At 31.3% G+C, this 17,095-nt stretch overlaps 1 long non-coding RNA gene across 1 annotated transcript; it reads right to left on the minus strand.

Moving 5' to 3' along the window:
• Positions 1-4,102: 4,102 nt before the first annotated feature.
• LOC146896357 (uncharacterized) lies at positions 4,103-6,304 on the minus strand. Its single transcript, XR_015021860.1, has 4 exons — positions 5,968-6,304; positions 5,626-5,707; positions 5,164-5,281; positions 4,103-4,181 (listed from the first exon to the last, which is right to left on the minus strand). It is a non-coding gene; the product is annotated as an uncharacterized LOC146896357 (long non-coding RNA).
• Between the last annotated feature and the right edge of the window lie 10,791 nt (positions 6,305-17,095).

Here is a 17,095-nt window from a genome sequence, read left to right on the forward strand (position 1 = left end):
TAATGAGATCAAACAATTGTTATTGAGCATATTAATTTTGAATTGATGATTGTTAATCCGTCGACTAGAGCCACACCACCATCAAAATTTACGGACTGTGTAGATAGAATGAGAATTGACTCCTACATCTAATTTTTGTGTAAGAAAGATTTTAGTTTTATAACACTCTCCGTCTATAATAAATGAAATAGAGATATTATGATTTGTTTTATAAAATTTGTCTTTAACAAATGGCATAAGAAATATAAATTTAAGAATTTAAAGAAGAGAGAATAATAAATTGTAATGTCTGAGGCTTACGAGGGCGAGGAGTGATCACCGGTGCACAAGACATGACTATGCGCGGCTCCTGGCAGCTTCTAGGCAACCAAATCACATCAAAATGAGAGAGATCCTGAGATCGTGCAGGTATGAGACTGCATGGTTGAAGGAAGGCGTATAAGAATTGTTTGGTATTACCTATACCAACAGAATGCATGTTCGTTTTAGTATCCTATTCTATAAGAATTTCATAGTTAAGCGTGCTTGACTTGGAATAGTCTTTGAATATATAGGTGACCTTCTGGAAAGTTTTTCGGAAAGTGTGTGAGTGAGGACAAAGCACGTTGAATCTTTACCTAGACAATTGTCTTTAAGGGAGATATGTAGTCCTCGAGGGACAACTATGAGCAGATTGCTAGAAGATGGCTTCGAAACCGGACTTAAGGGTCTAGATTGCCTCAAGGAGTCATTATTCTCATAAGGTCCTATGTGAGGTCCATATAATGGTCCCTGTGGACCTTGTGCAAAGAGTCACTTGAAACATATTTTGGGTTAGACCTCGGTCCAGACTGGGAGTGCAATAGTGCAATTCATTTGTTTTGGTTCCTAAATTTAAAGTCTCATTCAAAAACTTACACCGTCAAAGTGCGACTGTAGAAGATTTAAAGGAGTCTCAACATATTCAAGTAAGATTAATGATTGGAAGTATGTCCATTCTTTCAATTTCGCTTCCGTTGCTATATGTCAATAGAATTTCGTTTTAGAATATAGTAAATTCTAACATATCATGATTCATGAATGACGAAGACTGAAGACAACATATACTCAACCCATTCTAAAGGAAATGTATACTCAACCCAAATACAAAGAAACATTGCATGTATAGATACTACTACTATTAAAGATTTAAAGTATCTTACAAAGTTCAACAAAAAAAAAAAAGTATCTTACAAAGTTACCCCTCGAATCCACGTTAGAAAATGAAAAAATAAAGTTGCTCCCTCAAAAGACACTCTATAGGATTACATTGTCCCTCATAGAAAACGTGCCCATATTTGAATTATTTTTTATATTTTCATCGTCGACATGTTGCCTATAAATACCCTTCATATTCGTAACGATTAATGCAAGCCCTTCAATCAAATTGTGTTCTCATTTGAAACAAATATAATGGCTATTAATTTTCTTTTGTTTGTGTTCGTTTTTGCTAGTCAGCTTATTGCTGGATTCAACAAAGAGCTACCACCTCCAACCTATGGAAATGTAATCACCATTCTCAGTATTGATGGTGGTGGTATTAGAGGGATTATCCCAGCAATAATTCTTGACCACTTGGAAAAGGCTCTTCAGGTTAATGCTCATATGAAAATATATTCTAATTAACTTTTATTTTATTTTTAAAATTGAAGAAGATAAATTATTGTTAATATCACTGACACTAACGATAATTTTACAACTGTTTCATATGTGAGATTGAATTATAACCCGGGGTTATATAAAATCAAGTTTTTTATTATTGAACTGACGTCTCTTGGAAGCATATTCTAACTCTTCGCACACAATTGGAACGGTTTTTTTTATAAGCAAAATCAGTGGCGTAGCCAGGACCCTAAGTTAGGGGGTTCAAACTTTTGAGCGTTTAAACATTTTGATACCTGAATGTGTACTTAAGTGTCGTATCGAAATTGCAAATACATTCACGCGAGTCTCTTTTATTAGTTTTAATCCTTGAATTTATTTTTAGATCATCGATTCAATACTCATATACTTATGTTTTTTCGTTGTTCAATTTGGTACATAAAATTACTAACAAAAAAGCCACACTTGAAATGTGTTTGTTTGCAATTTCAATGCATTTATGGACTATAGTGGCATACATACGTGGTTTGAGTGTTTTCCATGTACTTCTCACGGTTGATTTCTTTGTATTTATTGGTTGGTTGTAGCATCTTTTTGTTGGCAGAAATAAATTGTTGATTGTATGTATGTTTAGTTGGTCCTCTCTGTCTGTCCTCTCTTTTTTTTACTAGGGCAAAGTTAAATCATATCATTGACCAATATGGACAATACATGTTAAAACATCAGCAAATAAGTGTGAACTACTAATGATGTAATTAGGGGTACCAGCAGAAGGTAGGACCAGTGAAATAGGTTAGAATTTTACAAAGTGACAATTGATGTCGAAATTTTAATTGAGAGAGGGATCCATATTTAATATTCGACACATCTCAAATAGAATTATCTTTTATAGAGAAAAGGAAATCTATTGAAAAAAAAAATGTGATTAAGGGCAACACTAAGTTGCAACCAATCCCATTTGCTTGTCTAAACACGAGTTATGTAAAATTATAACTATAACACAATTTGATAAAATGACACCAAAATTAGAGACATTCTCTAGCGTGATTTTTTTGCAATGACATTCTCCTATGTCTACACACACTCTAATATATATTTTATATATAAAAACAAAAGTTTATATGAGTTGGGGTCTCGGAGGCTCACCTAAACTTTTTATCCATCAATGTGGTCCCTACAATGATAGCGGAAGTGGAACATTTGTGTGACGTTATAGAAATTTAAGTTAATATTTTGTTCTCTAAGTGTTGTTTTGTTGTTCCTTTCACAAAGAAACAATTTTCTATTCATTTTGAAAATGTGTGAGGAAAAAAAGTTTAAAAAAGATGTCTCCTTAAGAAAGTAACACCTACGATAAACACCCATAGCATTACATCTAAGTTTTGTTGCAAATGCTAAACACTTTGATCTTTTAAGTTTTTTCACTCCATTTTTGTTGCTTATGTAACAAACATTAGGGCACTTTGGTCCTTCGTATTATATATTTTTTTGTTCATTTGAGTCAGTCATATGTTTCCTTTTTCTTATTTAATAAGGTGCCTATTCATCAAAACCTAACGTCAAAAACATTCGACGAACTTAAAAGAAAACCCACTTTAAAATTTAAGTATCTAATATTTAAAATTTAGGAGACAAAAACTAAATGAAATAATTTAAGAGATTAAAATGTCCAACATTTATAACTTAAGTGATCAAAATATAAAAAATAAATGAATTAAGATAATAAAATATAAAAATAAATATATTAAGGATCACTTATATCAATTAAGACAACTTTCATTGGATCATTTAATAAGACTAGACTCTTGACCCGTGCTATCGCACGGGTCCTATCAACTAAAACATGCCCGAATAAGTTTTAACGCGATGAAAAATTGTAGTAAAAATGTCATATGATAAAAATGTATTACATTAATCATATCATAATGACATTAAAATAACCATACATTTTACGTTAGTTATCACACATGAAATACTTCTCTATAGATAATATTTGAAGTCACTGTTAATATTTAATCATCTTTTTCTTTTCTTTCAAAGATGTAACATGTCTATTTAAAAACACCACCAAAAAGCATAATAGAGATACACTATTTAAATCAATTTTATTTTTAAAAATATTGACCTTAAGACATCTGGGTTTTCACCAAAAAGCATAAGAGTGAGTAAATTAAAAAGAATTGCTCAAGCAAAATTTAAAGAAGATTATTATCAATTGATTCTGATCTTTATATGAACATATAATCGTTACAAATGTACAAATGGTAAGGACATGAATTATAAACCTTAACAGGAAACTACCTCTAAGAAAGGTAAATCAATGCTCTAAGTAATTTATGAAGCAAATAACTACCAATACATAAAGCAAGTAACAACATACCACGTCAAACAACAAAAACCAGCATCACTAAAATCAACTTATGATGAAAACATAGACTAAACACTTCCTTGTAAAAAGCAGTAAAAAACTTGGCAGAAAAACCTGCTAAACCTGTCCGCTAGAGCGCGTAACTGAAATGGCTGCCATACCACACCTGAAGCCCCTAAACAATCCTACAAATCTGCAAACGCCAAAGTAGAAAGAAAAGAAAAAAAACACATAATCAAAACTCTTTAATGAAAAAAATGTTAACATACGCGCCAAATGATGCTTCAAATGACAGGAAAAACAGCATATGTAGAGAATAACTACAATCTCATAAAAACTTCCCCTACTGTCAAAAAGCTCAAAAAACACTTGGCATAAAAACTGAACCAAATTAGAATTGGTCTCACAGACAGTAGGGTTAAACCACTCCCAACATCATGAGACACGCCTACAATAACCATATTAGCAGATGAAATATTCTATATAACCATCAAGAATTGACTTTGGAGATATTACAATCACTAATACCAACTATATGTTTGTCATACATCTAGTAGAACATTATAATCAGATGGCAACGTGATATAGGACTTTCAACAATAGAGAAATAAGATAATAATACATATTATATATTAAAAGGAAACCTCAAACAATATTCATTTAGCCAAAGTCAACAATGAAAAGGAATAAGCAAGTGCAAACAGAGAAGATAGTCACTTTTCCAAGTTGGAAAAAGCTCATTTAATTTTAAGTTGTTTGTTTGCCTCATTTAATTTTGACAACAGATCTTCAATATGATCAGATGTTTATGTTGCTCTATCAAGAAATCAACTAATTCCAGAGTTGACCTGCAAATGTCTCTTGATAGAGCAACATAAACATCTGATCATATTGAATTGTGTATAGTTAATCTCTATAACTTCACTTTGTTCATGTTAAATGTCATAGCAAAATAAAAATGACATTTCTAGATTTCTTGTTAAATTAAACAAAATGCAATAGATAATCATGTCTGCTGAACTTAGTTCTGAAAATGAAGTATAAGACAATCACATTAATTTGTTCCACCAAGGTCTCATTTGCAATTGAAGAAAATGGGACAGAATTCAGTCAAATCTTGTGATATGTAATGAATGCACAAAATAGAGAATATGTGGAAGGGAAAAACACTATACCTGATAGTGAGATTTGGAATTCGATATAGATGCTTGATGTATTTGAGCTACTCCAATACAATCAAACCTGTCAAAATCACACCCAATGAAGCTCATATGTTACGATTTACCCTAAACCCTGCAAATAAAACAATCTCATGAAAAAATAATCATACTACCTTCATGAAAAAAATGAAACAATCTCACTACCTTTCAATAAGTTCTTTGGAACTAAAAATAAACTTAAAACAATATAGATTATAACTGAAAACAAAATGAATAAGTTCAAAAGAAAATTAGACTTGTAATGTAATGTGCAGGCCTTATTCTTCCTACTAAAAAAAATCTTAATCAAGCTTAAACACGGTAGATACAATTTCTAGATGTATCAAAAGAAGGGTAGTAATCTTTTAAGTTTTTTTAACTATACGTACTTCAAGTAGTTCATTTGAGTCAAAATATTTATGTACTTCCAATTCATACCTGAAACTCCTTATTTCATCTTGATCTTCTTCGACAACTCTGCAAATGTCCATTCCAACATTTGCAGAGGAAGGTGGTTAACCTAAAAAAACAAAAAGGAGAAAGAAAAAATTAGTGTAAAACCGTCCATTACAACAACAAAATTGTAAATCAGTCCAGTTATCATAAATACACCAAGCAAGCAAGGAAACAACAACAACAACAACAACAACACAAAACCCAATAGCATCATCAAAATTTGTTCAGTTTCAGACTCCAATTACCGCAGATAAAATCAATTTCTGGCATCGATAAACCCTAGAAAATATAACAAAATAAAATAGAAGCGAAATAGATTATTACCTTTCAACGGCGGAACGAACATCGTGAATTGAAGCTCCGACCTCCGCCGCTTCGTGTTGTAAGGAAACCTCTTAAAACCACCATTACCGAGCAAAGTTAACAACGCCGTTAATACGATTGGAGAGATGATGGAAATGAAGGATGAATTTTGTGATCTACACTATCCATTTCTCAACCTTTGCGGCGAGAGAGTGAGAATGAAGGATGAATTTTGTGATGGTTGAGAGAAATCAGATATTGATTGATGAGAGACGGCAAAGGTTGAGAAAGAGAAGAAGAAAGAGGGAGTGAGAGACTGAAAGAGAAATGGATAGTGTAGAAAGGAGAAAGAAAGCATGAGAGAGAAATGCATTTATCAGCGGTGTAAAGCTTGTTAAACACACATTTGAAAACCATAGGTAGTTGAAAGAGGCATATGTAAGGTCAAATTTAATGCACGTGGTTTAGTGGGTTTTAGCAGCTGAGGAGCAATTAATGTGAGCGAAGATATTGATTTATCTAGGTACATGAAAGATCATGATAGCAACGGCTGAGATGAACTGGGGTAGTTGGCAGTTTACGTTAGCAATTAATATGGGATTAGGAGGGAAATTTGGAAGTGATTAGGGCAACACTGCCAGCACATCAAGTCTGGCTTTAATAATAAAGGATATAATCATTTAAACTATTGATATTTAACATCCAATAACTTTTATTTGGGGACCGTATAAACTCTTGAAATATATATGATTAAGTTAAGCGGAAAAATGTACTCACAAAGATGTGATCTTTAGTTGTCTTTAGGTAAATTGCCCATGTATTTGTAAAGAAAGGTCAGGCCTCACCATAAAACATTTATCTATTATAGTTATATATAAATTTGTTACAAGCAAACAAATTTTTCTTTTTTGTTGAAGCAGCGAATTCCTTTGTTATGAAGCATAAAATATTGTTTTTAATTTAATTCAACAACAATAAGGAATGCAAATCAAAATATAGTTTATATTTAAGAGGCTAACAACAACAAACGTGAATAGGCGTGAATAGATAAGTCTTATGCAACAATAAGTCTTTCTTTTACCGAAAGCTCCTACAACGAGACAAAATACAATTATCAAGGCAGCAACATAAGTTACGCATAACATATAATCCAGGATGTTTCTCTTCCTCCAATTCTCTTTATTTCTCCAAGCCTTATTCTAGAAATAGCAAATCAAGATGGTCTTGATCACAATACAATCCTGGACTAACATCCGAGACTTTTTCCTTCAAGAGCTTTGTTATGTGTTCAACGAGTTGTTTGTTTGAAACCTTGGTTTTCGTCTTCTCTATGACTTCCAATAAAGCGTCACTAAAGAAGCCACCCCAAAGACCACTCTTTGGAAGATGACCTTCTACCCTCTTTGGTAGTCTTGACATGCGGTGAGCGAAATGGTATTAGGTCACTAAAAGGTTTTAGTCAATCCTAAGCTATTGTAAAAGAACCTATCTGCCGGTTCATCCATGCTTTGATTCTTTACAGGTTTGTGTAACAACCCGATTATTCGCTGGATTTGTTCTATTATTTATTTATGTGTGTTTATATGTGCTCTTATGTGATTAATTGTCTCTGTGTGTATTTTTGGATGGGAATTGTAGAATTCGGTGTTAGAAGGGTATTTTAGTCATTTTGGACTCAGGGGTATTTTGGTCATTTTGAGAGTAGGGGTAATTTAGTAATTTGATGAGGATTATTTTTAGTGCTTAGTGAGAACTATTATTATTTTACTAAGTTACCAGGGGGTTGTAGTAATTTATTTTATAACCGGTAAGTGACCGTTATTATTACATTTTACCGTTAAGTGGGTAGAAACATTTCGAATTAAATTAGTAATGGGTTAGGCCCATTAAGGCATTGTGAGTTGAGCTCAATTATGTAGAGCCTATATAAACTCTAGTGTTTAGAGAAAATAGGGTTTACATATTCATTTTTCACAATTGAGAAGAGGTATAGAGAGAAAGGGCAAGAGAGGAGAAAAGGGTTTGAAGAAGGAAAGCTAGAGAGAGTTAGAGGAAGGTAGAGGATTCAAGTCTTTGGAGTTAAAGTGAGGCCTAGGCTTGATTTGGTGAAGAATTAAGGTAAGGGGTTAGACTTTAATCATAATCACTTAGTTGTAGCTTCTACCCTAATTCTCTACATAAGTGCTTAATTGTATAATTGATTATGGTGGGATTAATTGGTGAAATTCGTGCTTATGCTTTGATGCAATGTTTAGGTATGTGAATTTGATGTTAATTAAGTTGTTGATGATGAAATTACATGCTCAAAATGTGTATATATGTATGCTTTATGTTTTCACTCAAAATTGATGAAATGAGATGTTGTTGTTGATGAATTGTTGATGAATTCATGATTGGTTGTTGATGTTGTTGTTGTGAGACGTTGTTGTTGATGATTGAAACCTTGGGTAATCATAATCTTTGAGCTTGCTATGAAATTGTGTTGATTTTGAAGGTTTTCATGAAAATGGGTCAAATGGTGAATTTTGTTGAAAGGATGTTTTGGTTCAAGTTTTATATGGATTTGAGTGTCTTTTCATGTTTAGAAATGTTTAAACAAACATTGGGATCAAATTTGAGCATTAGGAAGTCAAAATTGGGATTTTGGGGCGAAAAATGGGTTTTTCCCGTAACAAGACTGTCACAACTTGCTACAGCGAGCTGGAGGAGAGTTGGAGGCGAGCAGGAGGTGCTCCCTGTGGGCTTACTCGCCATGGCGAGTGATTTACTCGCTGGGGCTAGCTGCACAGTGGCAGCATCCCCTATTTCGCGTTCCTGCGTCTTTTTCACACGTTTTTGTTTTGAATTGACCTTCGGTGTAAACATGAAAGTTTTAGATAATTTTGTTAGCTTTCCAGTGGCTTTGGTTTGACTTGAAAATGATTTTTAGTTTTTGAGTTATGATGAAAATACTCCAAGAAGGTCTTGGTGAAATTTTACGAAAAATCCACATAACTATTTCTAAGTCGACCCAAACCTTATGGATTGTTTCCTAACTTCAAGCTTATGTTCTATGAGTTCAAATAAGGTGTGTTAGAGTATTCAACTTATGGTGTGAAGGTTCTAACTTGGTTTTGTTTTGTAAATGTATGGTTTTGCAAAATGATACCAAGAGACGAACTTGGTGAATCTCATGATTCCGTTATAATTAGCCGGTGAAACACCAAAGTATTCTCTAATGCACTTATATGTGACCTAGAGGTATACTTAGTTGAGGCATTGGATCTTGTTTACTTGGTTTTGGTTCAATAGCTTCAATTATTTTGAAATGGGAGAATGATAGACGAACTTTGTTGAAAATGGTTCTTTTGAGCCGATTACCTTATAAACCTTTCGTGAATAGTCTTATATGATTAATTGAGGATACATGAATGATTGTCGATGGTTGAATATGATGTTTATCATAAAGTGTTGTATTGTTCCACTTACTTGGTTTATGAGAAGTATATGGAATTGTTGAGATATATTGCGTAGTTGATGTTCATGTATGTTGATCCATGTTGATGACTCTTATTTGAATTGTGATTTGTTGAATGTGTGGACATGAATACTTGATAATGCAAATGTTGTTGAGCTAGTCAATGTAATTGGAGGTGTACTTTTACATTGTCGTTGGTAGTTGTTATGTTGAAGTTGTGCATTATCGGGTCGTTGTTGTATGTCCATGCATCATAATCATATTGAGTCATATGTTGAAATTTAAAAGGATGTGTACTTTTACATAGTTGAATTGTAAGAGGAGGTGTACTCTTACATATAATCTGCAGTTGGCATCATGGGGTGACGACCTAGACGTTGTTGTTGACGGTACCGCATGCATCTAGAAGAGTCTAGACCATTGCATGCATTTGAGTAATTGACGAGTCGTGTCATAATTGAATATGTGACTTGATGAATTTGTGCATTCGTGGAATTCGGTGAACGTTATGATTATGTGGATTGGTGTATATGTACATTGGTGGATTTTGTTGACGGTTGTGAATAATTGAATTATGCTCTAATTGCATGTATTACTTGTTTGTGCTTATACACTTGGTGAATCAATTTGATGATAACTATTTTGATAATAATGATGAGATGAGAATTGTATATGTATATATATATATATATATATATATATGTATATATGATGTGGTGACTCTTTGATAATGATGATTGCTTGCTTATAACTTTGAAATGATGAATTGTACTTGTTGAGTTAAGAATGCTAGATGAGTAATGAGGTGAGAAACATTTTCATTGATTGATGTTGATAAATGATGAACTCTTGTTGATGACTTGTTTAAAGATCAAATACGTCGGTTATGTTATGATAATAATGTGATAGCTTGAAGTGCAAGTAATGGGGGATAATAATCATGTGATGCTAGTATTCTAGGAGAGATGGTTATGTATGTGTGATATGTATGAATCCTTAAATGCTTATGTTTTCATATGTTGATTATGATTGATGTAAAGCTTACCCCCAGTGGTTATGCTTTTGGTGAGTGCTTGGATAGCGGGAGCTATCTCCGTTATCGTTTGGAGTCGTAGATTTATGCTCGATTAGGTTGTCGGTGTCTTTATGTTATTGTTGGATTCTGTTTTATTTTGTTGAAATTGTCCACTTGTTGGGACTTGGATAATTTTATATGTTGATGTATTTTGACCATGGCATGTATATGTTGGAGATATATGATTTCGTATCCGCTGCGACTGTTGAGATATTTTATATATGCATGTTGTTTTTTATTTTGTTGAGACGTAGCGTCTATTTCTTGAATAATTTTTTTACTCGTGTGTTTTATCGCTGTAATAGAAATAGGGCGTTACAGTTTGCGGCAACTGCTTCAAATTTGTCCGTCAACACCTTCCACCTCGCCACCTGCTTCGCAACAATATCCTATGATGTAGAATGAATATTGAGGAGGCACACACTCTGATAACTGTCAAAGTTTTACATCTGTCAAGAAACATGCAAGAAGTTAAGACATTTCAAAAGCAAAATAACGAGTGAGTTACCATCAAAACAAAAAACAAAATATCAACAAAGAAGGGCATAAAAGGTAAAAACTAATTTTAAACTTTAATGGCTTCTAAAAGAAAATTAAATAACTTGCAGTATGTACAAAAGATAAAATCACACTGTGAATCGAAGTTTTATATTTGTCAAGAAACATGCAAGATGTTAATACATTTTAACAGCAAAATATTAAGTGAGTTTCAAATCTTATAGATGAGACGACTATATGGTCAAACATGAAAATTGTGATAAATTTATGATGTTTTGAATGAAATTTTTATATGTATATAGAAGTTCAACTTAAGTTTATAAAAAAACAAACAAACAAATTCAAGTGTTTTTACACAATTATATTTTTGAATTTTCTTTGAATCATTTCACAATTTATTTATATAAAAAAGTTATAGAAACTTGAAGTATAATACGAGAATATCAAAATCAAGGGTAGAGAACATTGTTAAACTCACGTCTAATGTACGTGTCTAACTTATCTCAATTAAGACAACTTTCATTGGATCATTAATTTAATAGGTTTAAAATCATTTAAACTATTGATATTTAACATCCAATAACTTTTGTTCGGGGACCGTATAAACTCTTGAAATATACATGATAAGTTAAGTGGAAAAATGTACTCACAAAGATGTGATCCTCGGTTGTTTGTAAAGATGGGCTAGGCCTGACCATAAAACATTTATCTATTATAGTTATATACAAATTTGTTACAAGCAAACTAATTTTTTTGTTTTTTTTTTGTTGTTGCAACGAATTCCTTTGTTATGAAGCATAAACTATTATTTTTAATTTAATTCAAAAACAATAAGAAATGCAAATCAAAATCTAGTTTATATTTAAGAGGTTAACAACAACATATACGCAAAGATAAGTCTTATGCAACAATAAGTTTTTCTTCTACCAAAGGCTCTTACAACGAGACAAAATACAATTCTCAAGCTAACAACATAGCTCATAACATATAATCCACGATATTTATCTTCCTTCAATTCTCTTTATTTCTTCAAACCTTAATCTAAAAAGAGCAAGTCAAGATGATATTGTTCACAATACAATCGTAGAGTAGCATCTGAGACTTCTTTCCTTCAAAAGCTCTTTTATGTGTTTTCTTTGAAACCTTGGTTTTCGTCTTCTTTATGACCACCAATAAAATGTCAGTGAAGATATCACATTAAAGACCACTCTTTGGAAGACAACTTTGTACCCCTCTTTGGTAGTCTTGATATGCGGTGAGCGATAAGACATTAGGTCTCTCAAAGGTTTTAGTCAATCATAAGCTTTTGTAAAAGAACCTATTCGGCCTTTCAACCGTGCTTTGATTCTTTATAGGTTTGCAGCAACTGCTTCCAAATTGCCTGTCAACACCTTCCACCAGGCCAACTGCTCCGCAACAATCTCTTATGATATAGAATGAACATTGAGGAGACACACACTCTGATAAGTGTCAAAGTTTTACATCTGTTAAAAAACATGCAAGAAGTTAAGACATTTCAAAGGCAAAATAACGAGCGAGTTACCATCAAAACAATAAATAAAATATCAATAAAAGGGGCAGATAAGATACAAACTTATTTTAAACTTTAATGACTTCTAAAAGAAAATTAAACAACTCACAACATGTACAAAAGATAAAATCACACTAAGAGTCGAACTTTTACATTTGTCAAGAAACATGTAAGAAGTTAATACATTTTAACAGCAAAATATTGAGTGAGTTTCAAATCTTACAGATGAGACGACTATATGGTCAAACATTAAAATTCTGATAAATTTATGATTATTTGAATGAAAGTTTTGTATGTATATAGAAGTTAAACTTAAGTTTATAAAAAAAAAAAAACAAATTCAAGTGTTTTACACAATTATATTTTTGAACTTTTTTTGCATCATTTCATAACTTATTAATATAAAAAAAATAAAGTAAGATGAAGTATTGTACAAGCATATCAAAATCAAGGGTAGACAACATAGTTAAACTCACGTATAATGTACGTGTCTAACTTATATCAATTAAGACTTTCATTGGATCATTTAATAAGTTTAAAATCATTTAAACTATTGATATTTAACATCCAATAACTTTTGTTTGGGGACCGTATAAACTCTTGAAATATACATGATTAAGTTAAGCGGAAAAATGTACTCACAAAGATGCGATCCTTGGTTGTTTTTTAGGTAAATTGCCAATGTGGTTGTAAAGATTGGTTAAGCCTCACCATAAAACAATTATCTATTATAATTATATATAAATTTGTTACAAACAAATGAGTTTTTCTGTTTTTTTTTTTTGTTGAGGCAACAAATTCCTTTGTTATGAAGCAAAAAATATTGTTTTTAATTTGATTCAAAAACAATGAGGAATGCAAATCAAAATCTAGTTTATATTTAAAAGGTTAACAACAACAAACACACAAAGATAAGTCTTATACAACAATAAGTATTTCTTCTACCAGAGGCTCCTACAACGAAATTACATCATCACAATTACACAAAATTCTTTAAAGCCCCAATTCAAAGGTTGGAAAACCCTAATCACGCAAAATTTCAGAACATAACTATAATTGAAAAAGCAAGTGTCGTAGGGGTTTTGTTTGAAATTACAACATCACAATTACACAAAATTCGCTAAATCTCCAATACAAAGGTTGGAAAACCCTAATCAAACAAAATTTCAGAATATAACTAGAATGGAAAAAGCAAGTGTCATATAGGTTTTGTTTGAAATTACAACATCACAGTTACACAAAATTCGTTATAAAATAAAAAAGCCTAATCACGCAAAATTTAAGAGGAAATTTAAAACGAATGAAAATACCTGGAACAAATTAAGCAATAATATCTCGCAGAGAGGAACCTGAAAATTATTCCTTGTATATTTGAGTGCAATAGAAAATCTTTAGTTTGGTATAAATTAAAGTGGGCACTGTTTAAACGTGATTTTTTTAAAAATAATAATAATCTAACATGTTTGTTCACAATTAAAAATGGAAGAACCTTGATCCAAAAATCAATGTGATATACATGCAGCAATATATATATATATATATATATATATATATATATATATATATATATATATATATATATATATATATATGAGAGAGAGAGAGAGAGAGAGAGAGATTTGATAATATATGCAACACATTACTTATGTAATTACTAATCACATGATTGGATTTTAGGGATGAAAAACTAAATTCAATTACATATTTCACACCTTTTTCATATTATCTTCTATGCAACCTTTAGTTTTTTGAATACAACTTTGGAGAAAAATCTTCAATCATCAAACCCTAGAAACATTCATGATTTGACTATGTTGATGGATTGTTTCAAAGACAATAATTTCGGCCTTGAAAGTTATTTCTAACATATTCTATCTTTTGTTTTCAATTGTAGTTATTAAACCAATAATGTCTTTTTTTTTTGGTAGTGCAAACCAATAATGTCTGAATATAATAAACAATAACATCATAGTGTGATAGTTTGTATTATTATGATTAGCGAATAGACGGGCGCTCACGTGTCCGTCTTTCCGCTCTTTTTATTGCACTAACGTTTGAATATTATGAACAATAATTTTTTATGAAATTTAAATTTTGATTAAAAGTAAAAATATAAATGTTTTTTGTTTTCAAATTATAGCAAATCAAACTAAACATGATTGTCTATTTCAATGAAACCAATAGTATAACAAAAAAATATAATCTAATTTTTTTTTTAAATGACACCAACAACAATCTTTATTATAGAAAAAGTTGTTCTTCAAGGGTATAATTGGGATAATGAAAAAGTATGTTTAGATACAATCATCTAATTTGTTGCACTTTTTAAATGATAAAGGAAAAAATTGGACATTTTTGTTTGTTACACTTTTATTTTAATATTTACATTTATTCTTATCTATTTGTTACATGCGTTATTTGTATTGAAAATTGATGACATTTTTGGAAAGAGAACAAGTCAACCTTATATATATATATATATATATATACACACACACACACACACACACACATATATATATATACATATATATATATATATATATATATATATATAATATAGATGAAGTTTTTTATAAACAAATTCACCAACCAACAAATTTATGTCAAAATCATCTTGGAAGATACCAACTCGTGGAGTGAAATGAAACAAATTTCATGGTAAAACATTATTGCCAACCCTTGTAAATTTAATTCATACACTTTATCTATCTTAAAATTGTCTCTATAGTCCGATATTCTCACGTGTTGACATCATGGAACAAATTAATAGTATAGACAACACATTCTCTCATTTGTTTTACAACCATGTATATGAGACTTTTTTTAGCTATTTCATGAATCGGTTTCCCTGAACAAAAAAAATCAAAATCCAAAATTAGATTTATCAAGAAACACTTTTAATTTCGTATAAGAACCTTAAAACGAAAAAATTAATGATAATCTCAACATCCATTATGACTATTTCAAATGAGTGTAACTCTTGATATTTTGACATTTCAGTCGCATTATTACAATCTTCACCATCAGAAAATAATCCCAGTATAGTATTTGACGTTATAAATTACGACAATATTTGGGTTATATATCATGTCAAAAGACTTTGTTTTGTTTTTTAGCAAACCGTGTCAAAAGACTGACAAAACAAATATTTGGTAAAACACATTTAGCCATAACATGTCTGTAAATCATGAACATGATAAAAAAAATAAAGAAATTATAGATTACGAGCAAACAAATTGCTTAGGAAAAAATAAATAGTTAAAAACATAAAAACAGCTGCTATTGTTTAACCTCACTTTTCCCTAACCCTGCAACAATTGAGTTGGTATTCATGGTTGCAAATCATGATTATAATAAAAAATATAAGTGGAAAAAGCATAAAAGAATAATCGTTTAGAAAAAATAATTAATAAAAAACACATCGTAACAGTAATTAAAAGACATGGAAATCTCTTTTTTCTAATTAAGATGAGTTTGGCTAAACAACATGCGTTCTCACCTTTGTGTCTTATATATTTATAGGATGCAAATACCCCTCTAGGTCAATGTGTTCCTAGGCCGCCAATCTTCTGATAACTACCTTAGAATTCATATATAGTACAATGTTTATAAATATTTCATCAAATCGGATTCTCTCCAGTCAACTTTGTGGTCAGTGGACCAAGATCGAACAATCCAAATTCACACACATATATATATATATATATATATATAAGAGAATATAAGATACCAAGTTTAAAATCTGAACTGTCCGATCTCAATCTAATCACTATTGTCCTGATTGAGTAAATGCGTGAAGAAAAAAAATGATTGCGAAGAATCATAGTCCATATTTCATGACTCTCTTACATCATTGTACTCCTATGCACTAAATTATAAGTCCCAAAAAAAGTCTGGGAGATAAGTTGGACTAAAATATAACCAAATTCAGACTAATTTCATCATATTTAATCATATCATTATCAAAATACCTATTAATTAATTCAAATTTTATTTTGATAAAACAAGTTTCGATAAAAAAATTCCTAGTACTCTAAAGAATGCAATTTTTTCTTTTCGTTACATTCCCATGTACAAAACGTTCTAATGATCGATCTTAATGTGCAGGAATATAACTTGAATCCATCCATGGATTCCATGGATAATGCTACACAAGCAAACTTGGAAAATCTTGCAAAGGTAGGAGTGAGCCTTTTGAGCCAACCAGTTTTGAAAATGAATTTAGATACCAATGTGCCAGAGGAAAAAACAAACCAAGGTACAAATGCTGAGGCTCTTGAAAAGTTGGCAGAGACTTTATACAAAGAGAAGCAGCTTCGTCTGAAAAAGAAATTTATCATGGAAAAATTGGGACGACCACTTCTTAAAACTATCACATTCCCTTTTGCTACTACAAGTTAGGGGATGACGAGTGTAATCGAATAAATGCCAAGTTCATAATATATGCTTGCACAATGCTAGTACAAAGTTGTGTGCATTATGTAACTTAAGCATATCAATAAATAAATTGTGGTTTGAGTGTTTTCCCTGTATTTGTCACTCTTTTCTCCGTGGTTTCTCACGGTTGATTTCTTTGTATTTGTTG

This window comes from Medicago sativa, chromosome 8 (assembly GCF_051527215.1).
Source record: "Medicago sativa cultivar Bolivia chromosome 8, Bolivia_mono, whole genome shotgun sequence".
In the NCBI taxonomy this organism is placed as follows: Eukaryota; Viridiplantae; Streptophyta; class Magnoliopsida; order Fabales; family Fabaceae; genus Medicago; species Medicago sativa.